The following is a 21124-nucleotide window of genomic DNA, read 5'->3' as shown; positions in this document are numbered from 1 at the left end:
GCCCAAAGGTACAAAGTTAGATGACACCTTGATGCTTTCTATATCCAGAGGTAGAATGAAACTTTTCAGACTTAATGCTGTGGTAAACTCTGAGTAAACCCAGAATGACAGAGATAGATGCAATCCCACTGTGCACTGTGTTTTCTGTAACTAAAACCCTATAAAATGGATAATTTTCAAATATTTAAACTGAAATTAAGATGTTCAGCCATGCCAATGTCTGAAGTTGAAAGTTCTTTCCATCAGTTCATAACTGGACTGTCTAGAGAACAAATTCCTCCACCTGAAAATCAGTTGGATGTGCAACTGTACACATGTAGCACAATGTAGATAAAAAGAGTTGAATCTTCATCGAAAGTTTTTGATGTTTCAGTTTACAGCAGTTTTTTTGACATGGTTAATGTTTTCCCTTTCAGAGTCCATGCTCAATGACTGAACATTGTGTCTTGCATTGCTTTCACTCGTCATCTTTTTTGAGTTTTTTTCTAATATGCATGCTTTGAAAAGGAGCAAAGAAAATTTGGCCAAATTTTACTTGAAAGAGTGGTGGATAAATACAGGAAATAAAGCATGCCACCAACAAAAAATTAAGAAGACTGAACTCCCAATTGTATAAAATAAAAGATGGAATAGATGGAATGAAGTTAAGATTTTATGTGTCACAAACATGCCATTCCCTAATACATAAATATTAATCATAAATAAGTATTGCTGCAGATGTTTTCTATAGAATTTTCTATATTTCTATTCAAAAAGTAATTAAAAAGATGCATTTGCTATGCCCTGCCTGTATGCAAAACCAAAATGTATATATACTCCATAAAGTAGCAGTATATGGCTTGATTTTTAAAAACAAAACAAAACAAAACAAAACCAATAGGTTTTTTAATATAAGCGGATGAAAAAAAGAAAGAAACTTAAAACAGTGCTAGCTTTGGGTTAAGAGTTGGGAGGTGGCTACTGCCTGTCCTGCCAGAGTGTAGACAGGACCAATCACCTGAGCTACGTCTACCAAGGAGTCACAGAATCATGGAATCACGAGGGGACCTGAAAGATCCTTTAGTCCCAACCCCCTGCCATGGGCAGGGTCACCTCCCACCAGACCAGGTAGCTCAAGGCCTTATCCAACCTGGCCTTGAACTTCAAAGGCTGGGATCTACCAGGGCTGGCACTAACCTGTTGCCTATCTCACCACCCACCCAGTAAAGAATTTTTTTTTTAATCTAACCTAAATTTCTCCTCTTTCAAATTGTACCCATCAGTTCACAGCACTGTTGTGAATCACCTGATGGTAATGTCAGCAGAGTTGCAGAAGTTGTTGAGTTATTGCAATTGTATGTATAGTGCAGGAGATAAAGAGGGGAAAAAAATCCCTAACACATTTTTAACACTGCCTGGTCCTACTGAAACTACAGTCTTAGGAAGGCTTAATGAAAAAGAAGATGGAAAGAGCATTCATTCATTGCCCATCTGAGATGTTCCAAGATGACAATCTTGCTTCCTGTGTTTTTAGTTCCCAGCATCCAGCTAAGTCAACTTTGTATACATACTCATGGCAATTTCCTGCAGGTCTCTAAGGACAAGAGACTCGGAGTAATCCATATGCAATGCCCAGCTTAAGACCCAAGTACCAAATAAAAAGAATCAGTGCCTAGCTTGACATGTATTGTCAAAACACGTGTAATATGTAGCTATAATTTATCATCTTCAATATATAGCAATTTAGATATCTTTTTATGTCAAGCCCTTTAAAAATAGTCCACAAACCACCTGTTGATCACATTGTTCCAAAGGCTATTTTTCAAAGACTTTTGTTGAGTTTGTTTTGTTTACTTCATTTTTAGAAGGAAAAATATAATGCATTCCTACTTCTGCTGCTTAAAATAATTTCAACATACTTCCTTTAACATGAAGAACAAAAAAAAAAAGAAAACAAACAAACAAAAGAATCACCTGTGGTTTTGGACTACACAATGGAAAATTTCAGGCCAAAAAATACAGTTAAAGGACGACCAAAGTGATAGAAAGAAAATGGCCTGATATATCTTAAAACATGATTAAGTTATCAGATCCTGCCAAATTTCTTGGTTTTCTTCCAGATACTGGCAGCAGATAATAACTGAAGAGGAAAAACAAACCACAAAGGAAAGAATTTTGGGAATAGTACTTACTCTATAGCATGAACTATCAATTTTTACAGTTTTTGCCTAATACTGATGTTATTCTTCTTGATGTCAGTGGAAAGGTAGCTGGACCTACAATGGATACTTCTGGAAATAGCCTTCCTTGTGAATTTTCATCCAGAGCTTGAAAGAAGCTTTATGGGGCTCATAGAAAGTGCATTCTGGTTTCCACACAATTCAAAATTATTTCTAACTCAGGCTGATTCTGTCATGCTGCTGTGTCACATTTTGTATGTTTTTTGAATAAATTTCTGTGCCAATCACTGTCTCTTCCATTTTCATTGTTTATATGTTATAACTTACTTTCTCCTACTAAGGGCACAGATTCTTATTTCAGGAATTTCTTATACACAGACCGAAATAACAGATGCTCAGTGACAACCAGGCCACAGTCATGAACAACTTATAAAATACAGACCAAAACCACAGGCAGTATTTTCAGAGGACATTGGTCCTCGATCCAGAGGGACTTCAAAATCATGTCACCTTTGAGAAGGCACTTTGAAGGTACTTCCACCAGCCTGGCCATAACAACTTACACAGTTTTTGTTAGCAGAGAAGTGGTGGGGAGAAGAAGCAGTGAGAGAGCACTGGGACACCTCCATCCAGCTCTGCCACAAAGGACTGTTCTAGGAGGATGTCTTCAGCTGCTGCTGCTGCTTTTTGGAAATAATGAAAATTCTGAACAACAATGGGACCTGCACTTCAGCATAGGGCCTTCTCTTTAATTTATCTTTTCCTTTATCATTTAACATAATTCAATGTGCACTGTTCAAAACTGGACCAATTGCAGGCCTTTCACAGGAAATTTAGGGTCCATGGAAGACCTTTAGGGTTAAGATGAAATGTGGACAGTTGATGGTACAAATGGAATACTGTCACTCAAAATGGCCTAAAAGAGGGAGAAGATTGTACTTTTTGCAGTACTTGAAGATGTATTTGTTACCTACCTCTGTCATGCTGCTGAATAAACTGAGGTTACATTACTAATACTACCACAGTCTTTGGGGTTTTAAAGGTAATGTCAGAATTGGAAATTTCATCTAGTTGTTGCTTGAATCACCAAACATTTCTGTAACAGAGAGACAAATATTTCAGAAACTGGAGATAGCATTGTATGTACTTCTGTGGTTGTGGACTTTGGTGTTGTTTCCAGTAGAATACTGAGGAATCTTAAACCATTATGTTGCCACATTCATACACTGAAAACCATCATGAACACAGTTTTGAACTCCCCTGCTGGCCTCACCCAATCCCTACCAAAATCAGTAGGATCTTTGACAGAGTCCTGAATAAAGCCATGCGTGATAAAAAGGATTTAAAGTGGATGGCTTGCTAAGAGGAGAGGCAGAGGAAAGCCCATTGATATTTCTCATCCATCTCCCCCAGAACCAAAAATCAGAACTGGCAAAAGGAAAAGAACATTTAAAAAGTTGCAGGGATCTTGTAGGAGTTGGAAAAAAACCCAACAAACTTAACCTGTGCTCAAAATCAGTCACAACCTGACCTGATGGATGTAACCATGATCCTCACCTGTACCTGCACAGCTAGACAGAGAGAAGTACATAAGAGGATAAAGAAATATAAGAGGATGTTAGGTGGAAAAGAGAGGCTCCATGTCACATCCTCCTCTCTGAAATGCTGTGATCATAGTTTTGGAAGGAACAGACCACTTTCTTGGGTGAATTTATAACTTCAGTTATGAAACTGGCTGCCAGCAGTGGAAATACTTCTGAACAAACCCAGAGTAAGACAGCAAAATTCCCAAGACTCATCTCAAATAATTTCAGACAGGGTGTGTTTCTTCTACCATGCCATGCACCTTCTACATTTAGGTCTCCTCTGGTTTGCTTGTTAAGTTCTGCCACTCTTATTACTGCTCCTATCCTCACTTCTGCTTCTTCTCCCTGATCATTTGCTTTTACTCACATGTTAAAAGTACTTAAATCATTTCATAGGCCAAATATTTCTCCTTTTATCTCTTCTTCTTTCCCCTTAATCATCACCTTCTGGGACAGTATTCTGGTGATGGTTTGAATAAGTTGTTGGAAAGTAAATGGAAACTGAAAGCTAATTTGGGTATTCCAAAGATCACATTCCAATGTGATCATGAATTGTGGCTGAGAAGATGAAATAAATTTTTATCTTTGGGTTTGTTTGGTTTTTTTTAATTCTCAAAAAAATAATTTCACAATGACTAGGAATTAGAGTTCGGGTTTTTTTTAATTCATCTTAACAACACTGTGATTCACTGACTCCATGAATACTAAAATTGTCTTATACCTGCCAATTTTCCTTCATCTATTGTTAGAGACACCTTGTCATGACAGAACAAACTAGTTCCTCTCTTTGAAAGAAAAATCAACTATTAGTCTTGAGTTTTCATGATTTCTATTGTGACTCTAAAGATATGCATAGGTGTCATACACACCTGTTTCTGTTGTTATACTGATACCAATAAAAAGGAACAGATCTAGTAAATAAAGGGTTTCCTTCTTCCATACAGAATAGAATGAACTAAAAGTGAACTTCCAAAATCATTTTTTATGTAATTCACAAAACAAATCTATTTACTCATTGAAAAACATTAATAACATAAAACATAAAAACACCTTTCAAACATATGACCTTTTCAAAGCTACTTTTTTTTTCACTAACTGGTGTCAGAGAGAACTAAAAAAGATTGTATAATTATTTTAGTCTGAGCTCATGGTTCTTTGGCTTTCTCTAAGAGAGAATAACAGTATTTGGAGATATTGATGTTTAAGCTTCCTACCAGTCACATTAAGTTGTGCCAGTCCTCAGACAGCCAGTGAGAATACCACATTTAATCATCATTATTGCTGGCTTTCCTTGAATCACAGAACACAACTACTGTGAGCAGATATTCTGCTTTTAATAATAGACATAAGCATAAAATCCTCCGTAAATTCTCCTCTTCCTCATTAAACCTTTTCCCCTTCATCGGGCTGGTCATCAGAGCATGAAGAAATAGTTCATAATCCTCCAGTCTGGTGTCACAGCAGCACTGGTGCATTATTTTGCGAGTGGAAACCCCAGAGCACAGAAAGGATGGATCCTCTGCTCATGTGCCTACGGAGGAGGCAGCCCCATGTGAGCTCCCACCTTTCCCTGCTCCCCAGGGGCCTCGTGACCACCCGGAGGGGGTGACACCCCAGGCCTCCAAAGCTGGGAGGCGACCACCTCCTCAAAGTTTCTTTTGTGTAAAGAGCGCTTCAGCAGGTATTCCTCCCTCACAGCATAGCCAAGAAGGAAATTGTACATTTATGCTACCGAAGAGAACATATTTCTTTCCCTCAGAGCAAGCCTGAAACTCCTAAAAGAAAAGAACACCCTTAACTGTACTAAGAGCACAAGTCAAAGATATTCTTGTGGAAAGAAATGCTTAGCCCAAGTCAAAATACATAGAAATTCAATTCAAAACAAGAAAATGCAAAGTTTGAGGTCCACATTGCAGCATTACATTCAAATCTCTATGTCTTAGCATTTCTCTTTCTATTAAAACCATTTTCAAAATTGATGGGTGAACTCAAGATCTCAAACTGGCAAATAAGAAAGGACACAATAGGTGAACAAGACAACTGCACCTGAAAGGGACTGTAACATCAGATCAAATCAGATCTGAAACACCACAATTTTTTTTTTCAAGCAAGCATTCTGCTAATTGTTAGGTGAACATAAAAACAGAAAGACAGATCAAGAAACAAGCAATAACATACCCTCTGTGCAGATTTCATCTGACCAACTTCTTACATTGCATATTAGAATTATCCTATCAAATAGGGGTTTTCCATTTAGCCCCATATAACTGCTACTTAATTTTAAGATTTTTTGTGCACCTGAATTATATGATGAAAATAATTTTATACAGAATCACACTTCTGCTGAAGAAAAAGCAGACTCTCCTCTAAATTACAGATATCTTAAAACCTCACATAGAGAGTAACTTTGACATGCCTTGATGATTTATTACTCTAAATTTCATCCACTCAGCAGTTTTCACAAACATATTTCTAACATTACTGTCAACAAGCAATGTTTAATTCTGTTGCTGTGCTAATGAAGGAGCTTTTTCCAGCTCCTAACTGAAATAACATTATAGCTCAGATCATATTTATTACCAATACACTAGATGACTAGAGTATCTAACACAATCTGCTCAAGAACTTATCCACAAGTGTCGTGTTTCCCTCCTTAAGCAAGTAAAATGTTATAAAAACTTTATCTTCTCTATAATTGTGCAACTTACCTATAATTTAGATAGCTCTCTGGTAATTTTGGAAATATATTTCAGAGTATAAATCCTTTTTCTCTCAACAGAAATCAGAATCTCAGAATATTGTTTTAAGGAAAAATTACATGCATCACAACAAACGAATTCAGAAAAGCTGCAGGAAAGCTTGAATAAATAAAATAAATATGGATAGAATAAAACTGGCCTCCTCCCAAAGCCCGAGTTTGTCAAAAGAACAAAGCACACACAAACAGCATGTAAAACCTGAATTCAAAATGCATTTATAAAAAAGGGATGAGGACACATGTTTTTTCTATTTCAGCTTGAAAAATAAAGGGACACGGCAATGAGTCTTGCTGGCAGGCAGATAACTCATAGGCCCTGACCCTTCGACTCACCAGGAATTCAAACACAAAGCTCTTTTCATAGTGACCGTGCCATACATTCTCAAGATAAGGCAGTGAAATAAGGAGCAATGGAAAGGTGCCACAAAGCTCAAACTGCAGAAAACTGCACAGAAATTATGTTCACTTATTCACCCCCATGCAGCTGCACACCAAGTGCTGGCTGCACAACGATTTCGTTCCAAATCAGAAGCCATGCAGTGTGCTTTTAGAAACAGGACCTGTCTCCTGAAGCAAGAAAAGCACGAGAGAGCAAGCAGCGAGGAAAGGGCTATCCCTGTGCATTTCTGTATCGTTCAGAACTGAAGTGCACATCCGGAGAAATCATCTGGAACACAATGAGCTCTGCAGAAGGATCGCTGTGGTAAAACGGAAGGGTTTTTAGAGACAGCAAAAAAAGCTACATTTCAAACAACATTTCAAATCTGGACTCACCATGAATAAGCAACAGTTGCCTGAAGTTAGTGTGTTATTTTCTGCCCTGTTCCATTGCACTTTTTGCCTAGTTGTCCAACACTTGGTAGCTCAGAGCTGCCACACAGAGGCCCCTTCCGTGATCTGGCTTATTTGCCTGTCAGTTTGAGTCTCAGCTTCTGTATGATGCAGCTGTGCACTTTGCTGAAGGTCTAATATCATTTCCATAAGCTTTCTCTCTGCCTGGAGCAAGCAGTTTGTTCTCCCTGCTCAATAAATACTCAGATCACTTTTCTGGTACTCACAGGGATAAAGCTTTAAGTTGTTAAGGAGTTCTTACTAAGTAGTGGGTGGAGAACATAAGCTCAGTACAAGGAAACTCTGCGCATAATCAGAAACTGAGAAACTTCCTCCCTTTCCCCCAACCCCTCCTCTCACCAGGCAAAGCTGCCAGTGCCTCCTTTACAGAAATTTAGGAATGTAAAGGGAGGACTCAAAGGGGCCCAGTCAGACAAGCCTTTCTCAATCAATTAGCTTGCAGCCATTACTTGTGACCCTAGGTCACACAACATAAGTGTGTGGGGTGTGCCTTTAGGGGTACACCAAAGCTACTTATTAAAACTTACATAACCAAAAGTGTTCAAAATCAAATAAACTCCACAAGCTGGAAAATACTTTCCATGTACCAGTTTTGAAGGAAGAAGAGTTTTGCATAAAGAAATGTTGCTTTCCTTTTCCAATAACAAATCATTTGATGCAGGAAACTAAATTTTTTTATACTCAGAAAAAAAAAAGAAAGAAAAAAGAAATGTGAGATACATAAGCAGGCTTTAAAGTGGTATTTGTTTTATGATTATGCAAAAACTAAATAATACTGGCCTGAGTGATATTTGATGAAGCACATGATCATGTTTTTTTAAAATAAGACTATTGTGTGTAGCTGCAAAGGCATGGATGTTTATAGGACTATTTAATTAATTAATGAAGTTTATCCCGTGTATTTCAGTCCTTTGCAATAAACTAGTTCTCAGCATTCAGATTGCATTCTTCATTTTAATACTCCAACACAACAAACTGAACAGTTTACTTTTAGAAAAGCACAGAAAAGAATATTTGAACACTGCATTAAGTTATCCTGCCCTGAACACACAGGGAAGAGAGGGTGTAACTTGCCACGATTCCCACACAACAAGGTTACACCCCTTGGTGTGAAGGAAAACTTCAAAAAGACCCTCAGCTTCATATCCTGCCAACCCAATGACATGGAGATGATGCCTTGGAAAAACCCATGAGGGAGTCCTGATTTGAAAAGCAGATCTATGACAACCCCTTTCTGGGCCAGGCAAGATCAATGCACTGCAGGGGCGATGCACTTTAATCTCCAGGTGCATCGCAAAGCATCTTTAAGTAGTGCCATAGATCAAGGCTTATACACAGAAGAAAAAACATTTTAGCCCAAACTTCACCATCTACTGAAGGTAATGGAGAAATAGCTACACAAAAGCTGACAGAGGTCTCAGGGAAACACACAACCATGTAGGAAAGTAGTGGTCGTGTATGAAGTTGATTGAGGGTGTTGTAGACCTGCAATCTTCATGTCCCTTCCCTGTTAAAATCCCAGCCAAACTCTCAGAACAGGCAGCAGGGCTCATGTTAGTTCAGACATTCATTCAGGAGATCAGATTGCAGGATCAGGGCCACTGAGTAAGTGCCCTGGGGTAAGGATTTTACTTCTGTCTTGCACATAAGACAACATTTAATAAATTAGGTCACATTTATATCCTTGGAAAGCCCTAGCAGTAGAAATAATAATCATGAAAACTTTAATTTTGAAAAGAAAAAAATGGGTTCAGGATTAAGACGCTGGACTGGAATTTAGGTTATTTGGGTTCTGTTCCCATTCGTGTTTCAAATGGCCCAAATTATTTGGGACATTGCTTCAACTTCTACATTTATGTCAAATTTCTCTTGTCTTGTAGTTGTAAAGCCTTCACCTCCCCAAAGTCTATCAATAAAAAAATGGATTATGATAATAATCTTCAGTATGCAAATCTCTTCAATACTGGTTCCCAACACATGCTCTGCATAGTGGAATGAAAGCAGGATTGAATATAAAATATTTACTGACCTTGGACTTCTCAGTAACTGAAAACAAGAAAACTATCTACATCAAATCTTCTGAAATCCGTGTAACCTCCAGGAGATAAAAACAAGTCCATATACATGGAAAACAATATAGGCTTTGTTCTTTCCCCTTTAGCCCTCTGTAAGGCTCCTGGAAAGCTTACAGGGTTGAGTGCTTAAAACTGAAAATGCTGGACTCCCTAATAGTAGAAAAAAATGGGAAGATATCAAATCTTCCAGGAGATAAAAACAAGTCCATATACATAGAAAACAATATAGGCTTTGTTCTTTCCCCTTTAGCCCTCTGTAAGGCTTCTGGAAAGCTTACAGGGTTGAGTGCTTAAAACTGAAAATGCTGGACTCCCTAATAGTAGAAAAAAATGGGAAGACTGTGCCTATGAACAGACAGGCTGTCTAAAGAGTTGCTCTCAGCAAGTGTTAAGAAAAGAAGAACTCATTCCATCTTTGGCCAGTCTCTACAAACTTCTAGGCTGAAACAGAGGAATTACCATTGATTCCAGGTTTCCCTTTAACCCACAATTTCCAAAGCAAGATGCATCCCAAGCAGCCCACTTCGATACACGTTCACACCTTTCCTTTGGAAAAGTCGATATGGAAAATTTACAACACAAATAGCAAAGAAATGTAAAGGATGTTTTTGATGTAACTTAAAACAATGCTTCCACACTAGAAATAATAATAGAATAATGGCTCCTCCTGGCACTGTTGAGTCCCCTGGCTAAGGACTCTTCCTTTTCCTGATTGCTGGCTGCAAAATTACCACTCCATTGGCTCCACTCCATTGCTGCCACATTTCAGCCACGCAAAGGCAATGTGAGCCATTTCAAAGTTATCTCTAACAAAGAAAGACACAAAGTTTGAAGTGGAACAAGATGCTCACACCAAAGATGGCAACCAGGAATATACAAAACTCCTTTAGCATTCTCAGGCTGCTGTGCTATGAGCAAGATTCCTTTTAATTCATGGAAGTAATCACCACCTTTAGTGTTTCCACATTTACATTCTAATAAGGATCAGCCCAGAACAGACTATTTCAGAAAAGGATAATAGAAGTTTGCATATATTTTTTTACATTCTGCTCTTTTTCCTCAAAGTAATTGAGTTTGGAGGGATCTACCTTAACTAGACATCTATTTTTTCCCCTTTATTTGTCGCATGTTCTTGTAGACTAAGTAAATGCTCAGCTCCTTGCATCAAGGTATTTTCACATTCACTAACTCAGAGTCACCAAGGAGATTAAATGTGCAAGAATTTCACAAGTTTTTCTTTGCATGTGCATTTCCAGATTACACCCAAGTTCAATGTGATCAATATATGATCATGCTACATTAAGGGATCCTTTGAGAATAAAAGGGATTTCTTGTTATTTGGGAGTTGTTTTTCTGCACTGGTCAATAGGGAAAGCAACATTAATTCACAGAACTAGCTCTCCTCCTCTGTTATGCTCTTAAATGTGATAAATTCATTTTAGTTAGGAAGATAAACAAACCATGTGCAAAACACTTGTGGCAGAATCACATGTGTAAAGTTTATAGTGTTGATAGTGGTACTCAGCAGACATTCATATCTTAAGTCAAGCTCTAAACTCTCCACATTAAAAGCAACTGCTCCTTTAAGAAATAAAATAAAACTCATTCAATTAAAAAAAAAAACTAAACAAAAACCTTGCAAATACACTACAGTACTTTGAAACAGATCCTTCACTCTTTAAGCCTTCTTCCCCTGCATTCCCCCACCCCCTTTTCCTTTCAGGAAACAAAACTCAAGAAGAGAAAGAGAGAGAGAGTCAAAAGGTTACAGCCGGCTTGTAAGTGCAAAGAACGTGAGAGGCCCATTCTTCCCCTTAACACCTGACATCCCAGGGTACATTTTCCCCAGCACCGAGGCTGCTGGATTAGCCATGCAGCTCCTGGTGATAATGCAAGCTGTGCATCTCATTCGCCATGCACTGCTACTTAAAGGTCTTCTACTACCCCCGCTCCTGTAAATTATTCTCATTCCCACTACACAATTACAAACTTAATTAATGACAATTTGCATTTTACCATGATTAGACCCAGTTAAATACCTTTTATGAGTCCCAGATAACAGATAAGAATTCAATCCTGGAATTCAAAAGTTTGAAAAAGTTGCAGTCAAATCAGTAAAATTATGCATTTATTCTCAATTACAAATAAAACCCAAGAGAGAACCTGACACAAAGCTAATAAATGCTAAAGCTTTGATTAAAAAAGAATCTTGATCAACAACCTTTGTGACAGTAATATAACATTAATGCTGCCTTTCTTGGCTCAGAATACCCAGATTTCCATTATCTCTCACAGCTTATTGTAGCAGGTGAAACCCCTCTAAGACTTGTTTGTTATAGGTACAGAACAATGAACATGCCCAAATTACCAAAGTCTTTGCTGCACTTTTTCTAGGATGGAGGTTCCTTGTAACACTCAGAGGTAGCTGAGATCTGCTTGCTTGGCTGATGCTGTAGGAACAAGGAAACAATTACCTCTAATTAGGTGCATAATCGTGCACAAAATGGAAAAGGACTGAGAGCAAAGTTAATTCTAAACACCAAAAGTCTTCAGGCTAAAGGAAGAAAGAGAAACAAGATTGATTAGGGTAGAAAATATACAGTTCACAAAAATCAACATCTAGCTCCAATAAAAAATAGGAGGAGAAAGAAGAACAAAATAATTACTTGGAATTTCCTGCTATTAATAAAGGCTATGTTCTAATTTAAAGATAACTTATTTTCAAAAAGGATCTGAATTCTAAGGTGAATCAGAGCAAAAACTTTAGCAGTTAATTAATAAACTGCTGGAAGTGAGAACATGGTAGAAAATGTGAGTTCCTTGCTGTAGAGGGGTAGCTCTGGGATGTTGCTTACCAGCTGCAATCAAAAACATCAGACCCTGCTTCCTCTCACTCCTCACTTATCCCAGCCTAACCACCAGCCAAATGTTTTCTGCTGTGGATGCAAGGCACTTGTGTGAAGGTACAGGTTTTCCATATAGTGCAAAGAAAACGTTTTTATTTATATTATAAGCTTTGTTTCTTAGATTTTGCAAAATATCTTGTTCCAGTCACTACTAAGAGCAAATGTCCCAAATATTGCAAGAAAAATGTGAGAAGGGGGTGGGGGGAAAAATCAAAGAGGCAAATGAAAATTCTGGTAGTTGATAGCCAGGCTTTCAAAAATGTACTGAGACAACTCAAACATTTAGGACTCAAATGTGTGAAAAATCCAATGAGAACATCTCAAAGAAGGTTTAAAGGAACACTACACAGGTGTGCAGCTTCTTTAAGAAGATTTTACAACTAGCAGAGTAAAAGTTGTCTGAAGAAATTGATTTTTTCAACTTGTTTAGATGCACTCTGACTGTGGTAAAAAACTTCCTTCAGCTGATTTGATTTCCTAGAAATGAAAACAAGTGGGTGTGAATTTTTAATTTGGTACTTTATTGAAGGACTAAGATAATTTATTTATTTTTTAAGTCACTTGGGTCGTAGAAGTATGAGTGAATACAAAGACAGAGATTAAAGAGTGCAGTCATTCCAGAGACAAGCATTAAATGAGATTTTAATGGGGTCTGTCCATCACCTCACCAGTAACCTGCCAGGTAACACCACAAAAGCCCTCACTAGGCCTGCCTTCCAGCCAGGATGGTTTGATTCAGCTTTGCTGTTCAGGTGAGAGGAGCTTTTTATTTGGACCACAAAACCATACCACACATATACACAGGCACTACTTATTTTAGTTGCATTTATATTTGTAAAAAAAATAGACCTAGAAAACAAATCTAGTGCCAAAAAAGACCTTGAAGGGAAAGATACATAAACAAATGCCAAGCATCCCCATCAATATATCAACAATATAATTTTTGTGTACAAAAACTCACTGGCTGGTGGCAGCTGACTGTTGGTGGGGGAATACAGGTTGAGCAAATTTAGGGTGCAAGTCTAGCCCAGCACGTCCAGCCACAGACCCTACTGTTTAAAAAGAAGCAGGTAGTTATCTCTACCTGACATGAATGAAGACTTCCTAAAGCACTTCTCTGTTGGGATCCTGCATCCTCACATATATCTCATTACATCAATCCTTTCATGTCTGCAAACCCCATCCCATATTGTCAATTTGGACAAGCAATTAATCTCTTCTTGAAAAAATCAGAATGTCTTAAAAACACAACAGAAGATTTAAAATTCAATGTCATAACATACATGAAAATAGATGGATGGGTAAAACCTTTTTCTGCCATTGCCCACACCAGCATTTAACATGTGCTTTCAGGAGAAAAGTCTGGAATTTTTACCTACTGGCACACCTCCATGACAGAGAACTACAATGGAAAAAAGCATGGTAATACTTGCTCCGATTTATTTTCTCTGAAGTTGATGCTACTTCTTTGTCTGTGAACTTTTTTACTTTTTTTTTAAGTGTCATGAAAAACATGACCTTGCTGAAGCTTCTGAGTTAAAAATGAATTCTCAGTAGAAAAATATCCCTAAAGTAGATTCTCTCTCTTACCAGGGAATGCTCCAGCAGTCAACTTCAATTTGCCTTAAAGACAAAAAGGCATCTCTCTAGGGATAAAAATCAATCCCCAAACTGTCAGCAGCAACACACAAAGTTTAAAAATGTGCTTAATTCAGCACAAACAAATGCTTGTAAATTGTCAAGCCAATATGTGAGAAGTGTCTCTTCCATTAAATAAAATCATGAGCTAAACGAAAAAACTAAAAAGGGGACAAAGACACCACAAGCAGATATATTTTATCCACCTGATTTCTATCAAGCACACTTGTACAGAATAATAAGAAACCAGTCTTTACTAATAGAGTGCTGATTAAGTTTAAAATTATTTTAATTGCTACAGACTTTTTTTTAAAGGTTTTCATTACTGTGGTGTTCCAGTGCATGCAAAAGCACACCTTCTCTTTGCAGCTTGGCAATGGGAGTAGTTTGGGACAACATCAACCCAGATTTGCAATCTGAAGGTGATCCACACTCAGTGACAGGGAAATCAGTTTTCCAGCTTGGAGATGTCATCCCAAATTGCAACAACTGAGAAATGACTGAAGCCATTGCTGGGCTTCAGATGTGCAGCAGGGGTGCCCTTGTCCTCCTGTGCCTTTGTCCTCCTCCCCTCAAGGCCAGAGCAAGGTTACAAGCCCCAGCTGGGAGTCCTTGCCTTTCTCTTCTTGTGCACCTTGTGGCACCTATGGAAACTGCTCCCACTGTCCCACCCTCCTGGGGTGACCCTGCCTCTTCCTGGCAGCAACCTGACATCCTGGATTCTGCCTCCACAGCCCCCACAGCAAAGAGGCAGGGTGCAGGGGCTGCTTGGAAGTTGTGTGGGCAGGCAAGGACCTTCCCCGTCTGTCCATTCTGCCTGCAGGTGCTCTGGAGACAGGGGTGGGGCTGTCTGGTGGGTTTAGTTCAAGTCTTTACCACATTCCTGGATGCCATTGATCACAGCAGGGCAGAGACAGAACATCCTAACAAAAGAAACAATAGAGCCATGACAGCTGTTACTGTAATTCCTCCCCAGGATAACAAAAACTTGGACTTTTCCCCCTCTAACTCCATTTCATACCCTAGTAGATGAGCCCATGATGATCAACACTTGTAAGAAACACGCTCAAGATTTGTGCAGAGCTCCACCCCTGGTCTCTTTAATCTTCAATAAAACAACTTAATCTTTCTGTACCCCAGTTTCTGATCTGAAAATCTCCATCTAGAGTATATATTATGGACTTTGTAATCAAATAGGTTTTATGCAATAACCAGTGAAAGCCTTTCAGTTTTGTTCTCATGTGTGGCTGTATACATCAGAAAGTCCTGAAACAAGAAAGAGCTATTCAGTGTAAACAAGGTGTTTTGCAAAAAAATAGGCTGTGTTTTCCATGAAAAGCCAAACTTGCAATGACCCAAAAATAAAACAAAAAAAACCAACCACCTTCCTCAAAAAGGGTCTAACACAGACTCAAAGATCAAATTTCAGTGACTTCTGCAAAATAACACCAAAACCTCCATTTGTGTTAAAAATAGAAAGACATGTTCTACAGTATTGAAAAGCCCACCATAAATCAGTTAAAATACACAACCATAAATACATATGAAAACATAAAGTGAATGGACAGTGCAGAAACCAGGAAAGTTTCATAAAGCAAAAAAGCAAGTAGGGAAACCATCACAGCAAAATCAGCAATAACCAAAGCACAAAACAGTGCTATTTTATGTGTAAAATGGAAAAAGGTCTTTTGTGTAAAATGTAGAAAAAATAGACCAAGTTCTATTCTGGAGATGCACCTCAAGACAGACACGACCACGTGTCATTATTATGATTTCACGTTAATTTCTGTGAGTACAGAAATACTGTGAGTTGTGAACTTTTAGGTAGAACAAGAAAAAAAAAAAACAGCCAATAAGGAAAAACCATAAAAAAAAAAATTGACATCTCTTCCTGCCATTACTTTCAGAGGTAACAACAGTCAGATATCCACACACTGACAGAACGTGTCACACATATAAAGCAATAATACCAGAAAAGGAATGGCTACTGCTAGTCTCTGATTTGCTTCACTACAAAGCTTTCTATGGAGATTCCTAAGGATTGAAAAGGGAGGAAAGTGTTCCTCCATGTTTCCTGATTTATCTTGAAAATCAAAAAGTCTAGGTTATTTGTAGCTGATACTTCAGAATGATCAGAAATCTTTTCATCACTCCTTTGACAAATAAATTTTCTGATACATGTGATCAAAGGCAAAGATTAGCTCAGGAATCTGGACATCATTTATTTTGGCAGTGTGCATATGTTAGTAGATTCTTTTGGTCCTCCCTAGGACTAACATGCATTTTGAGAGATGGTATGGGGTTCATACAAAAATCTGAAAGTTCAAAGCTATATTGCTTAAGTCTAGTCATCCAGGAAAGTGAACTAGAACAATTAAATTATCCAGCATTCAAAAATAAGACTGCAAACTGTTCCAGAAGAGAGTAAAAATTCATAATCACTGGTATTGGAGATCTTTCTCATTAGCTGGTTCCCTCTTCTCATTAGATGCTTCCCTCTTCCATACAGTAGATCATCACCTGAGTTCTCCCTGTAACTATTCTTACTATTAAATTTTTTTTTTCAAAAATGTACATATAATTTCTTAATACAACATACTAGTTATAAATCTAGCTATTATCCATTGAATGAAAAAACTTAATTTTTCTTTGGTTCTGATAACACTGAACTATTTAAGTTTTTAAAGAGAAGTTACTTCTCTGACCCTTTCATGGAAGACAACAGTTGTTGTTCAGGTCCACAGTATAAAAGTCACCATTTCCATCGAGTCCAAAGACAGCAAGAGTGCAACTTTAAGCTAAAAGGCCAAATAGGTTCAAGTCAGCATCAAATAAATGAGGGTCTCAGGCACAAACCCCAGCCCCTGTCTTGCCCTTGGAAGGCAGTGATAAACTTTGGTTGAGTCAAGCAGGGCAGTCCATATGGCCTGCATTGTTTGTTGCTGTGTTCATACACCATCAAGCACTCTGCCACACTTTCAGTCTTTTCTTTGGGCCTTAACTAGATCCTGTCAGATTTTGTAGGCATGGAGTGTCACCTCTTGCAATATCACAAGGTGGACAGGACCACTGGGGTTGAGCCAACAGTTTCAAGGAATCATCAGTGTTTCACAGTTTTGGTTTAATACCTTGGGAGGAGAGTTCCTGATCCTGCAATCTGGGCTGAATCTGACCCCATGCCTTGAGGAACTGAGGGGACTGGGGAGTCCACAGGTAACTCGTGAGCAGGGCACAATAAGAACTTGCAGGAACGTTGCTGGAGAAGGAGTTGAGAGGAGGGTAGAGCTGGGACCTGCAGCAGTTCTGCTGGCAGTGTCAGAGGGACATGCTGGGGTTTCTCTTTCAGCAGACAGGGATCTGAGCTACCCCTCAATAACTGCATCCCCTCAGTGGCATTAAGAGCTAAAGTGGAAACACCATCTCAGTTGCTGGCAAGCAGCTCCAGTGTTGCAGTCTGAGCAGTGCTAGGTTTACATTAGCAAGGCACTGGCAGCAAAGGCAAAAAGGAAAACCTAATCTTGTCCTTTCACACAGTTTCATTCCTCTGTCCCAGTCTTTCACATCCTGCAGTCTGCTCATCACTGTGCTGGACCCTCCTGCAGCAGGGAGGGCAAGGGGATTGCGACCCGAAACCTTACACCAAAGGTCTGTGAGTGCTGAAGATTCCCTGAGGGAAATCCTTGCCTGGGCTTCCTATGAGGTAACTAGAGAGCTGCTGTGCCTTCCCTGTCCACTGCATGAGAGCCAGACAGTGTCTGAACAATTACTATTTGATTTGGGTTAAGAGTCAGACACCACCCGGGGCAACATGCAGACTGCAGCCAGGGATACTGTTTCCGGAAACAGAAACAACAGGTGGGAATGTGCAAATGGCAACCCTTTACACACTTACAGCACCGCTGTGCTTCAGTGCAGAGCACTAAAACACAAGAATAAACATTTTTCAGGGTGATTTTTTGCATTGTGTTGTAGCAATATTGAGAGTAGGGTCTATCCCCAAACTCCCTGAACTTTTGTAACAGCTGATGATCCCAAACTCAAGGAGGCAAATGCTGCATAACCTTCTTTGCTGTTCCAATTTATGTCTGTCAGGTGAATGTGCACCACATCATGCAGTAAAGGAGCATGGAGGTAGTGAAAGGGGGCTGCTGTATGACAGGAAAAGGGTGTTACTTTCAGAACTCCATCATTTCAGTTATGGTGTAATCCTGATTTCCTTAATTATCTGATAGAGTGGGAGAAAAATTGCAGCAGGTCATTGGTGACTCCAATCATGCAAAGCTATAAAGGAAAAATAGTATACTCTGATTTCTGAAAGTATACATGTTCTATGAAGGCCTTCCTGTCATTTCTATGGGTACAGAAAATACTTGGATGGACAAAAATTTCTCTCTGAAGACACCAAATGTTTTGTGAAACAAACTAACCTCTATCACCCAAAGCTATTTTTTACTTCTTAGCAGATATCCACAGTCAGAAATTTGTCATTGTTGCTTCTTATTTATTTGCATGTTCAAGAGAAAATTTGCTCAACTTCCAATTCAGACTATATATTTTTTCACCTCAATCTTAAAATACTAGATAGGTACATCACTCATTTCTTAATTTAGTGCTTCTTCGCTGAACCTATTCATGCTGAGTGGACTGATAGCATCATGATATTATTTTCACCTTGCCAGAATGACTGAAACTATGCAAACAGAACAAAACAAGAAATAGCCTTCTTAAATGCAAGGCTATTGGGAAGATAATACCCATAATAAACTTTCTGTAATTATTATGGTCTGGGAATCATTCCAAGTGTAGGAAGACCATGTGTTACTATGTTTTTATAATGAATAGAACTTCACAATCCTACTCATGAAAAAATATATTTTTGATATTTAAGCAGCACTAATTTACAACCTTTCTGAGGCCAACAGGTGAAAACAAAAATGGCAGAGTAAAACTACTTGTGCATGTGGAGCACAGACATGAGAAAGTTTTGTCTTGAAAACATACATGCTCCTGCTCTTTCCCCTTTTCTGTGAAATCCTGGACTTGTCACCAGACATCTCAGACCATCAGGTTAATGCTTAGTGAATGTTCCCTTCATGTTTACACCTGAAAGAAAGTCTGCAGTGATTTCAGGGTTGAAAAAGCCCTGTGGCATTCAAAATAGCCTACAAACCCTGAGAACCTCAGTTCCCGAGCCACAGCTCTGGTCTAGCACTGCAAGAGGCACAGCAAAATTCCACATATGGCATTACAAATGTGCCCTAAACTCTGCCCCAGAGGGACCATCTCTGAGGCCGAGAGAGCACTTCAGTCTCAGTTCCCCTGCAGACCTTTGGCTCTGTGCTGAGGCTGCTACACAGGGTGCCAATTAGTGCCAGCCGATTGCTCCTGTGATGTGCACACCTCTCTGGGAGCCAGACTGAAGCTCCCAACTCATTTCCTATAGGTCACTGGATGTTGACAACTCTGTCCAAGATTCACTAAGGCCCAATTTGGTTTAGCAATTCAGCAGGAAGGTCCTGTGTCACACTGCCCTCCAACCTCTCTCATGTAAGTAATTTGAATACAGCAACTTCTCGGCTGCAAATTGACTAGTTGCAGAGGGAGGGGTGTTAGAAAACTCCAGAAGCAAGTACATTTACAAAGCCTGCCATAAAGTGTTATTGGGAAATTAAACTGTGCCTTGCCCCCTTCACCTCTTGCTATGTAGACTGCATTTGAAAGATTTCATTAGGGCCAGAGGCCAGAGCTTACATTTCTGTTGCCAAGTGAAATGAATCATGGAAGAAATTGACTTAACTGGGAATTCCAATAAAATACCAGGTTTAGAACCAGGGAGTCAACAAATATTTGGCTACTTCAAAATTTTTAAGATGTGAGCAGGAAAATTATGGTTTGTTTTAGAATAAGAAAAATATATAGTTATAAAGTCTTCTTCAGTCTAGTTTAATAAACCCACCTCAACACAATGATGAGAAAAAGGAGAGTCTTATCTGAAAAGTATGTAGCATTGTAGGCTATAGGATACCTGCAGTAGCTAAACTTTCACTGCTGTTAGTGCTTTAAAGTGTACTCTGTGGTATTCCAATGAATATTTCCCTTGAGCTGCAATCACTTTTACCAGCTAAACTTCTGCCATCCTACAGAATTGATTGCAGCCAGTCACTACCACTGGGAGCAGCACCCTGTGTTAGTTCATTTTGCCTACATTCTCATTCCTGGAAATGGGATACAAACAGTTTGTATCCTCCTCCTTCTCAGACTGATTCCTTATCTAATCCTCAAGAGGTGCAATAGTATTTTTTAACCACATTAAATGAGTACAACCACAGTGCACACACAGTTATGCCTGGGATAAGATATCCTGACAGCACCCATGGAAGGAATTGTAAAGGAATTGTATGTATAGGTTGTCATAGTTGTTAAAAAGTTGTATCATTTTAAGTTGTTAAAATGGTATCATTTTCATATAGAATCAGGACTGCTGTTATTCTAAGATTAAGAAGGTGTTACAAACTTTCTGTTCATCTAATCCAGCTCAGCCACATCTGTACTCTAGAGGTATGTAAACACTCAGCAAAAATAGAAGGATATCTGCTCAGCAGTGTCAGCCACTTGAGGTGCTCCATTTCCTTGACTCCTGCTCATCTTTGACAGATGATTGCAATGCAATAGCTCAAAGGAGATAGGAAACAGGAGATTGAGACACCCCTGCAGGGCTCCACTGAGTTTCAAAGGTGAAAGCAGCAAGAAACACAGTAAATTAAAAAGCTAGAGTGACAAGAAGTGCAATCTTCAGAGCTAAATATATATTGTATGTTGTATGAAGTCAAAATATAATGGGCTTCTACTGGAGAATAGCAGATATCTAAGACTTAAATTGGCTGAGTTAACAAATAAAAATGTAATAAAAAATGAAGCTTTCTGAGTGTGGGCCCCATGCAGAAGGGCATGAGAATGCAGCTGGGGCCTTTTGTGTTCCTCTTGCTCCTGACACTCAAAGAACCCCACAGCCAAGCAAAACCAGAAGGTGCTCCCTGCTTGTATTGGGGCCAGGTTTGAGGCAACTCAGAGGGACACATGAAAATTTGAACATTCCCCTTGTTGTAGTCTTGTCCATTCCAGCATGACATGATTGCCAGAATTCCTGGGC

The 21124-nt window shown here is 38.9% G+C and overlaps 1 protein-coding gene across 3 annotated transcripts in view; it reads right to left on the bottom strand.

Annotated features, from left to right (window-relative positions):
* The window catches only part of LOC120504096, a 280389-nt gene that overhangs the window by 219233 nt on the left and 40032 nt on the right, over positions 1–21124 (bottom strand). For 2 of the 3 annotated variants that reach the window (XR_005627937.1, XM_039713273.1), the window contains exon 1: positions 7278–7607. The exons of the other annotated variant lie outside the window; for it this stretch is intronic. The gene's annotated coding sequence lies outside the window, so the exon portion shown is untranslated. Of the gene's footprint in view, positions 1–7277; positions 7608–21124 lie in introns of those variants that run through there. 3 annotated transcript variants of the gene reach the window in all.

The sequence above is a fragment of the Passer montanus genome, unplaced genomic scaffold, assembly GCF_014805655.1.
Source record: "Passer montanus isolate IOZ18808 unplaced genomic scaffold, ASM1480565v1 scaffold28, whole genome shotgun sequence".
In the NCBI taxonomy this organism is placed as follows: Eukaryota; Metazoa; Chordata; class Aves; order Passeriformes; family Passeridae; genus Passer; species Passer montanus.
Note: the sequence above shows the minus strand (reverse complement) of the source record. Positions and strands in the feature narration are given on the sequence as shown.